Source organism: Aotus nancymaae, unplaced genomic scaffold (assembly GCF_030222135.1).
Source record: "Aotus nancymaae isolate 86718 unplaced genomic scaffold, 86718_ANA_hifiasm-v0.15.2.pri h1tg000036l, whole genome shotgun sequence".
In the NCBI taxonomy this organism is placed as follows: Eukaryota; Metazoa; Chordata; class Mammalia; order Primates; family Aotidae; genus Aotus; species Aotus nancymaae.
This window is the reverse complement of record NW_026988450.1, coordinates 40435424-40445953: the sequence shown is the minus strand read 5'-3', so window position 1 is coordinate 40445953 and position 10530 is coordinate 40435424. Positions and strand designations below refer to the sequence as shown.

The following is a 10530-nucleotide window of genomic DNA, read 5'->3' as shown; positions in this document are numbered from 1 at the left end:
GGAATGAGCCATGAGCAGTCTGGCTGGGGGCTTTGAAGCAGGAAGCCTTGGAAGCCAGTAGATTGCAAAGTTGTCCAAGAGACCCATAGCCCAACTCAAAAGTGCAATCCTCCCATAGCCACTGTCTTTCCCAAGACAAAGTCTGAAAAACCGAATTAGTACATAGACTCAGCTCAATGTCACACAAGAACAAATCTTTCCATGGGCCCTGTGCAGGCCAGGCCAGAAGAAAAGGGTGACTCAGGTTACTCCATGTATTAGCCTCCAAGTCTAATAAAACTAAGATCTCTGCACAGTGTTTTAAGGGGACCATGACCTTGTTCCCACAGCTGTGCCCACTGCAGTCAGCTCACTTATGTTTCTGTAGCCACTGCATCTGTTTTCTGAGAAGCTAAGAAGACTTCACATGCCTGTTTCCTTTACAGTCTCTCAGCATTTGTGATCATCATAGGCTGCAGAGGGAAAAAGCCAGCAAGACTCAGAAGAATTTCCATAGGCTTAAGAGAGGTGGATTGCACAGCCAATCCAATGCTGCATCCTGTCCAGTTTGAGGGCAATGTGATTTTCTCCATAACTGTTGGGAAATGGATCTTAGAAGTCCAGCTGCTCTACCAAAGGGCCATCCTTGGGACACTTGCTGTGAGCAGCCACAATGCTGTAAAATGGCCTGTTGATGCAGCTGTCCAGGGCAAAGCAAATGGTTAAGTGGCCCCCATGGTAGACGTTGTAGAGGAGAGTAGTGAGGTGGACCATGATAGAACTGGCATGTGGCTCCTCAGAGCATCTCGTTACCAACACAAATCAGCTCTATGACCTTGGCAGGGCAGAGGACTGACACAAAAAACAGCTGCAGGTGGACACTGGGCCATACCACCTGGCTACCCAAGCTGGAAAGCCTTGGCTCCAGAAGCAGATAGTCTACTTGCCCCTCAGACTTTTTTCTTTGTCGTTGATTTTCCATTTCACTACGATGTTCATAGGTGTGTTTTTCTTAATGTTTACCAGGCTTAGGTTTGTAGCACTTTTTGAATCTGTGTCTTAATGTCCTTTGTCAATTTTGGAAAGTTTTTAGTCATTATTTCTTAAAATATTGCTTCAGTCCTGTTCTCTTTCTCCTTTCTGGGATTTCAGTTAAATGTGTTAGATCTTTGAATTTATACTGTGTATTATCTCTCCTTTCACTCTACAGCTTCAGTTTAGATATATTTTTTTTCTGTCTTGTCTTCCAATTAATGAATTCTCTCTTTAGCTCAGTTTAACCTGCTATTAAACCTACTGTGTCAATAATCAACTTCAAACCCAGCTGAATGGGTGTCTGAAAACCATGTTTCTGCTTTGTCAGCTGGTTCCATATTAGGATTTGCTAACAGGCAGCAATAAAGGGGTACTGCAAGTTTGGTATAAGAAGGAGGCATTTGCTTCTTCCTATTTGTTCCCTGTGTGCTTTCTATGGAATTTCTTTCTTGTGGTAGTTCCTTTGAGCATTACCCCAGTGATGCTTCTCAGACTGCCTTCCTGTAGCAGCAGCTAAATCCAGTTTATAGTTTTTCTATTTTTTAAAGAATTGGCTTCAGTGACCTTAGAGACTTCAGAATCTCAGAGGTTTAAGTTTCAGGCTCAGAGACACCACCAGAGTCAAATGGCCAGTGCCTCCTCCTCCAAGTCCACAATAATTATATTTACTTTTTTTCTCCCAAGCTTTTGAGGTATAGCTAACACATAAACATTGTATATATTTAATGGAATTAATGTGATGTTTCAATAGATGTATATATTGTGAGATGATTCCTTCAAACAAGCTAACTAACCTATCCATCATCTCACATATTTATACACCCCTTGATTTTTTTTTGTTTATGAGAACAATGAAGACCTAATCACTTAGACAATTTCAAATACTTATGTGCCATTTAACAAGGAGAATACATTCTGAGAAATGTATCGTTAGGTGATTTCATCATTGTGTGAACTTCATAGAGTGTACTTACACAAATCTAGATGGTATAGCCTACTACACACCTATGCTCCATAATATTGACTCTGGTCCAAGGCTGCAAACCTGTGTGGACCTCACAAATTTAATCTAGGTGAGAATTAATTTAGATATTTTGAAATGATCATATTAATATAAACTTGAGGTAAGTTTTCATAAGCAAATCTGGATCAATAGAATGACCTTAGATGTTATAACCAAATATTCAAAGGAATATTTGTTTTTTCCCCCTTACTTACCGATCAGTTTTCAATGCTACTTAACTATCTTAGTTATAGAGGTTTATGTCAAGTCTTGTCAGAAAGAAGTTAGAGAGTTCCTATTCCTTATTCAAGTTCAGTTCCCTGCAGTATGTCTGTATAACTTGAACATGGTTAGAAATATCCCTCAGATAAATTATCTCGGCTTTGCAACTTATGCACTTTAGTAGATACTTTTTTTTCGAGACATGGTCTCACTCTTGCCCAGGCTGGAGTGCAGTGGCAACATCTGGGCTTACTATAGCCTCAACTTCCTGGGCTCAAGTGATCCTGCCACCTTAGCCTTCCTAGTAGCTGGGACCATAGCACACATCACTCACCATGCCCGGCTAATTTTCTTTCTTTCTTTTTTTTTTTTTTTTGTATTTTCTGTAGAGACAAGGTTTTGTCACGTTGCCCAGGCTCGTCGCAAATGCCTGAGCTTAAGCCTTATACCCACTTCCACCACCCCAAATCCTGGGATTACAGACGTGAGCCACTGTACCCACCTTAGTGGAGACATTTTGAAAAGTGAGAATTAATTTAAATATTTTGAAATGATCATATTAATGTAAACTTGAGGTGAGCTTTCATAAGCAAATCTGATCAATAGAATGACCTTAGACGTTATAAGCAAATATTCAAAGGAATGAGAAACATCAGACTAGGATATCATTTTACTCTCATTGAGCCATGGATTTGGGAAGTATTTAAAAAGATGTATAAGTCCATCAAGTTTAACTTTTTTTTTTTGAGATGGAGTCTCACTCTGTCACCCAGGCTGGAGTGCTGTGGCATGATCTCTACTCACTGTAACCTCTGCCTCCTGGGTTCAAGCAATCCTTCCACCTCAGCCTCCAGAGTAGCTAGGACTACAGGCATGCACCACCACCTGGCTAATTTTTGTATTTTTAGTAGAGATGGTGATTCACCATGTTGGCCAGGCTGGTCTCAAACTCCTGACCTCAGGTGATCCACCTGCCTCGGTCTCCCAAAGTGCTGGGATTATAGGCATGAATCACCATGCCTGGCCAAGTATATTTAAAATTAGGTGGAAAAGATGCTTCATGAATTTTAGTGGCCAAATTAATGAAATATCTGGTCAAATAACCTAGTCTAAGTAGATCAGGATGCAGGCTTTTGTGAATAAATAAAATAAGTTGATGACATAAAAGGGTCATGGACGACCAGGCCACTTTCTTAAGTCATGGAGTAACTTCCATAGCAATTATAAATAGAGTTCAAGGTCACAATTGAGAATCCAATTAGTGTTCAAGCTGAAATCTCTGTTTGTTATGTGGCTTTAAGCAACTGAGATGGTCTTCCTTTAAATTACTTGGGATGGTAACTTTGAGACAGCCTCGAACATCAGTATCAGAGATTATTTCTCTTGGGCTGGTAAATTTCCATAGATGAAATTGGGAAAGGGCCAGGCGCAGGGCTCACGCCTGTAATCCCAACACTTTGGGAGGCCAAGGTAGATAGATCACAAGGTCAAGAGATCAAGACCATCCTGGCCAACATGGTGAAACCCTGTCTCTACTAAAAATATAAAAATTAGCTGGGCGTGGTGCCACACACCTGTAGTCCCAGCTACTTGGGAGGCTGAGGCAGGAGAATCACTTGAACCCGGGAGGTGGAGGTTGCAGTAAGCCAAGATCACACCACTGCACTCCAGCCTGATTGACAGAGCAACTCCATCTCAAAAAAAGAAAAAAGAAAAGAAAATCGGGAAATAGAGTATCAGTATTCATTGCATGTAATAACAGTTAACACTGGTTGAAAATGTGTTTTAGTTATACATACATACATATACATATACACATATATATATATATATAATGTACTGAGTTGTTATGGGAAATATGTTTCTTATTACTGGTTGGGGTTTAAAATGTTTGAAAAACTCATTCAGTGAAATATCAATCGGATCACTGATATCACCATACTACTCCATAGTGAACACTTTTTCCTTTGAAGTTAAATGTTTACTGGCAACTGAAAGCCCAATACACCTCACTTAGATGACATAGCAAGGACAGCAAGATAATGAGAAGAAGTTTTGTTGAAGCTGAGGAAACTTAGCTGACCAGTTCTTCTCCCTTCTCATTTCAATCAATGACAAGCTGTCAAGTGAAGCAGGAGAATAGGGCCTGGAAGCAGGGAATCTAAGGCCAATCCACACTGTTTTCCTAGAAATAAGTCAAAAGGAAAACCCCAACTTCCTACACTCAAGTAACAAAACAACAAAGGCTATTTCCTTTGAATCTGCCCGGCCCACTCCTTTCTGCATCCCAGATGAGAAATGAAAACTACCTCTGATTGTTCCTATACAACGACCAATCAGACTGGTCACAGGCCTAGTCTTCATTTGTATAGGGGTATGACTTTGTAACTTCACTTCAGTCTCTACTTGGTCCCCTCTTGCAACCAATTAGACATCTGCATAGGGTGTAACTTTGTAACTTCACTTCAACCTCTGATTGGTCACCTTCCATGACCAATCAGACTAGTTACAGATCATTACCTTATTTACATAGGGTGTAAACCAAGTAACCAATGGGAAACTTCTAGAGGGTATTTAGACCCCAGAAAATTCTGTAACCAGTGCTCTTGAGATGCTTGCTCAAACCGGCTTCCACTCTGTGGAGTGTACTTTCATTGCAATAAATCTGTTTTTGTTGTTTTATTCTTTTGTTGCTTTGTTTGTGCATTTTATCCAATTCTTCATTCAAAACACCAAGAACCTGGACCACTCATATTCAAGACCCTTTGCCAGTAACAAAAGCTTTTTAAATTTAACCTTTCATCTGGTGTATTGCAGGAAGGCAGACAGTAGCAATTACTATTTCAAGAATTATATGTATGGATCATTTTTTGAGGTGGTAAATTGAGGGAGAATTTTTTCTCTCTGAATTTTTGTCTTGTAATGGAAAGGAAAATAAATAACGAGAACACATCAAGCCCAGGTGGTGGTGGAAACATGACAGGGCTAGAGGACACACCTAAGCATGTGAAATCCCAATGCTGGGCAGCTGGGGCCAAATTCATATGCCCCCAACATCGGGTACCCCGAAGGCTCCAATCCTGCCCTCCTATCACCTATAAATCCACCCTTTTCCCCAGGCCCCTTTCTTCCTTCCTGAGTAGCTCCCCAGGGCAATCCAGCTTTCCCCCTAGGCTTCCTCATCCTGTGCCACAGCCAGGGTATCCAGGATGCCAACCCTGGGGTCCCTACACTCTTCCATACCCAAAACCTGCCCCCAGAATGCCTCCTGTGAATCCCTTGGCTCCTGGTATGACCAGACCAGGAGTGGTAGTGGACAAAAAGATGCAGAAAAAAACAAAGAAAGCTCATAAAAAGATGCACAAACACCACAAGCATCACACGCATGGCAAGCATTCCTCCTCCTTTTTCTCTTTCTCTTCCAGCAGTGACTCTGATTAAATATAGGCCCTGGACCCTTCCCTCAAGTCTCACCAGTTCTGCTCTCCCATCAAGCGTCAGATGCCATGTTGTACTGTGAGAAAGTAATCCCTGTGCTCCCCCACTTCTAACCCCACCTAAGCATCACTCTGCTGCTCAGCCCTGAGTGGCTAGGGAGAATGGAAAGAGGATTGCCATGGCATGGCCATCTTCTTGCTGCTTGGATAGATCATATAGCTAACGAGTTTAGCAGGGGAGCTATTTTTTGAAGATGATGAACTAAATGTTGAAGACAAGTTTGAGATGTGCAAAATGTCATTTTTTGCTTACTCTTATAATACTTGTGATTGGGGAGGTTTGAGGAAATTTAAATATGATGAAAAACCTCTATCGTTTTTGTAATGTTGGCATACTTGGGGAATTTAGTGGCAAATACATTCCCCAGCAGGCTTTTTGTTGGTTGCACTAACTGCAAGTTTGCTGGGAAGTAGAGTCCATTTCGTCGATGTGCTTTGACTGCCATTTTGGAACGTCTTCTCTCCTTCTTAGCCCAATATGATGTCTCAGGTCCTATTCTTATTCTCCAGCTCTCAGTCCAAATAAAGTTATTTATTCTGGGAAAAAACATATGAAATAGAAGAGTATATGTATGGTAATATTCATACTTATTGAACACATGTGCCTATGCAGATTTATTATCTATACTATATATAATTGTATGTGAAATGTAACAAAACTCTATGTGTGTGGTGTTAAGTCACAATCTGTTTCTCTTTGGAACCCCATTCTGTATACAAACATTTTTGCAACACATGTGGATTAGTAGTAGGAATAGATGGTTTAAAAATATGTTAAAGCAACAACTTAAGTCAGCATGTTAAAGAAACATAAAAACCAAAATAGTACAGTAATTCCTCTGTAACAGTGGAAATAAGAGGGAAACACTATAATGTGGAAACATATAGATTTCTCTATATGCATATAAATGTTTCAGCTGTTGTTAATATCTTCTGGAAGAATCTTAGATACACTTACCCCCTCAATACATATTTCACATTTAGTAAGGAAAATGTACTACCTACCTAGTAAAGGAAAGGTTTACTTGCCATTTTGTCCTTTTTCTGATTTTACATTTGAACATCAGTATTAGTGGTGCCTTGATAAACCTAGATTTTACTCTTTAGCATGTCTGAATAGATTATTGTAATTAGCTACTTGGATTAATTTCACTGGCTTTCTGACTAGTCAGATTTTAGAGTATTGAAAGGCACCAAATTTAATTGCATAGGGGCAACCATTTTCAAATGCATGATGATACCAATCAGAGTGGACTTAGCTATAGTGAAATAAACAACTCCATGTGCATGTCATTCAGGGCACAAGATACTTAAATACGCACAAAACTAACTCTTCCTGCAGCATTGCTTAGTATAAATTAATTTACAAACATGCTTGGCCAGTGGCACAGACACCGACCCAGTAAACATTTGTTTGCTGTTGCTGGAATTGTGTGCACTGCAGATGGGTGGTGTTCAATCATTACTATTTGTCCAATTTGCTTGTTGTAGGAAAAAGATAAAGAATTATGTATTGGACATGGAAGTCATGGTCTCTATCAAACACATACCTGTTGTTAGCTTATATTGCCTCACCTAGAGCCCTTTGCTCGGGAGGCTGTTATTTGTTCAGAGAAAGGGAATTTATTGACTCATGTAACTGAGAAGTAAAAACTAAGGCTAAATTCAAGTGTGGCTGGATTCAGAAGCTCACATATTGGATTTAGTAGCTGGTCTTTATCTGTTGCCCAGCTTGGCCATATTTTCTTCCATGTTTTGGCTTCATTTTCAGAATCCATGTGGTCACAATATGGCAGCAGCTGCTCCAGCCTCACACCTCCTCAAGTTAAAGCCAAACAGAAGAGGGAAATGTCCTTTCTGTTTAAATATCTCTTTCTGGTTAGTCAAGTAAAAGTCCTGAGATTAGTTCTGATTTATTCTGACTGACTTGGCTTGAATTAAGTATCTATTCTTGAATCGAACTGCAGCCAGAAGAATTCAAAGTCCTGATTGGCTAAACCTAGGCCTTTTGTTCTATCCCCTAAACCAGGAATTAAGGCCCAATTCAAAGCATATGGATTGAAAGTTGGGAAGAGTTACAGTTACTTGAATAAAGAGGAGTTGGATGCTTTGAACTGAAAATATCCAGAATGCTAAGAACATTTTTATACAAGCTAATTCAATATTTTAAAAATGGGAATAGGAACTTTACATTTACAAGCTTCAACCCAAGGGGAATGTGGAAAGAGTTCTGATATTCCCCTCATGTCATTTGCTGGCTTTGTGATCTTGGACAGATCACAATCTCCAATTATTATTATTCCCAACTGCAAAATGGGAATAATATTGTCTTCCTATTCATATCAGAGATGATTACGAAGATTCAAAAAGTAGTGTTTCCAATAAAAATCATACTATCTAACATCTAATGAACAGTTTGTGTAGAAACTATGTTATTTAATCCTTATACTAATTCTATGCAGTAGGTGTTACTATGATACTCATTTTTAAGAGATCTAAGGCATAGAGAGGTTAAATAATTTGCTTGGCATCACACAGAATTAAATGACTAGCTCAGTATCCATGTCTATTTCATTACAAAATTCATGATGCTAGCCATCATGACACAGATAAAAGGATTGTTACTGGATTTAAATAACTCTAAGATTCACATTTCTTCACATTTTCACATATTTAAAATCAGCATACATGTTACAATTGACGAGTAGGAGTCAATCTGACATAGTAGTCATTACTTGCTTATGTGTGAACCTGGTCATTGCTGTTCTTATTGTTGTTAATTCAACTGAGTCAGCTATAAGTATTGAGTTTAAATACCATGCAAAATGTTCTTAAAAATATTATACTATGATTTGAGATTGAAATAGAAATTTATGTAACAGAAAAGCACAGAAGCAGAGTAATGAAGCATCAATATGACATAGTGAAGCAAATGCTCATCCCTGTGGAAATAACCACAACTTCATATTTTCTTATAAGGCAATAACCACATGCTTTATGAGATCTTAGAAAGAAAGATGCCCCAAAGTAGAATCCGTGTTATGTCTGCTACTGAGATATGTGCTAAAGGATTGTCTGTCACATGCCAAGACTTACAAATATCATAATAAATTGATTTTGCTTCTATTTTCTTTTCTATATAGGACTTGGGTGATAAATATACATATATGTCCAAATAAGTCTCAAATAACTCTGTCATTAAATGGAAAATAAAAATGTTCAGTGATAAAGAGGCATGAACCATAGTTTAATTGGCATTAGCCTCTTCATTTTCTAGAAAGGCATACGGCATTGTGTTTCTTACAGTTTATGGACTCTTTGATTTTATATAGTATTACTATGTGGAAGAAATAATAGAAAGTTTTATATTTTGAGGAGTTATTTTGCAGAACTGTAGTGAATAATCTATTTTCAGGATCTTTTGCCTAAAAATTAAACCATTTACTATAAAGATTAAGTCATAATAAAGAGATTTTAAGAAAAAACTTAGAAGAAGAATTACAAGTACTTTATTACTCATATAACAAATATAAGTAGATTGGCTAAAATAATGGAAACAAGAACAGATTTCAGGCTAGGTAATTACCCAAACTAACCTTTCTTTACCAGAAATTAGACAGATTTGCAAACTTTAGAAATTAGCTCTTTGGGGTGCAGGATCTCTATTTATCACTTTACCTGCCTTCATATGAAACAGGAAGCTTTTTGCTGTTTTGTTAAAATATTATCTATCATCCATACTAAAATTTATGGGGTGGGGTGAAAGGGGTCAGGTAAAATTGAAGGGTCTTTATTTGTTACCATTAATGATTTCCTTTCCTCCAAACAATGGACTTTTATTTAAATTAGAACATCTTTTTTGTCCCATAAAACAAATATTACAGACAAAAGGTATTTATTCTCACAAGGTATTCATTTTGAAGTGTTTACTTAAAAAAAATACACTTTGCTCAATCTTTGCAGTCATTAAACTGCAGAAGTCACAAGAACCCCTTTTTCAGAGGCTGTGAAGTCACTGAATGAAATAAAGTCAAATTTGGCCGAGTATTGCGTTAGGAAATCTCATTTGCAGAGGGTAGGCACTTTTCCTTGCAAGTGAGCCTACTTATCACTGTTTATTGATGATCTTCCAGGCCTCAACAGGCTTGGTAATAACAAAATCTTTTTACTACTAAATCATGTTGAAAATACAATATATTTTCTCTTCTAAAAATATGGCAATATGCCCTGGTTCCAAATCTTGGTAAATCTGATTTGATGTCTAATTTCATATTTCTAGAACTTTATAGATAAAGCATTTTTAAAGAGTTACTAAAACTATGCAGCTTTGCAAATGAATAAAAATGATTATGTTCTCAAAAATTATTATTGTTATTTCTACCAATTCTAAATAATCTTTGTATAATACTTAATAATTTATAAGATTGTTTCATGCCTCTTAGCTTGCTAAATTCTTTTATGTTTATTGTAGAGCACCTAATCATTGAAAGGAAATGTCATATTTTGTTTCGTACACTGCTTTCCATATATTGACTTACATATTTTCCTATTACAAAGAAATATCCATGCTCCACTTGGTAGAAGTTCCCAAGGATTATTCAGTGTCTGTCAGAACAGTTTCCCAGTCAGTCATGCTGCCTAATCTCCTTGGCATTAGAATGGTTCTGATATAATGTGTCAAAGTAAGAGTTGAAGAATCTGTGATGCCCTAAAAAATGGTGTGAAGTAGAAATTATTGAACAGAAAGAGGATTAGTACTTTGAAAGCTTAAAAAGAAAGCAGAAAAAGGAAACA

At 37.8% G+C, this 10530-nt stretch overlaps 2 pseudogenes; one reads left to right on the top strand and one right to left on the bottom strand.

The window, feature by feature from the left end:
• Positions 1-353: 353 nt before the first annotated feature.
• Positions 354-753, bottom strand: LOC105725871 (small ribosomal subunit protein bS16m-like; annotated as a pseudogene).
• A 4490-nt stretch (positions 754-5243) lies between these two features.
• On the top strand, positions 5244-5680 carry LOC105725870 (proline-rich protein 13-like; annotated as a pseudogene).
• The last annotated feature ends 4850 nt before the right edge of the window (positions 5681-10530 follow it).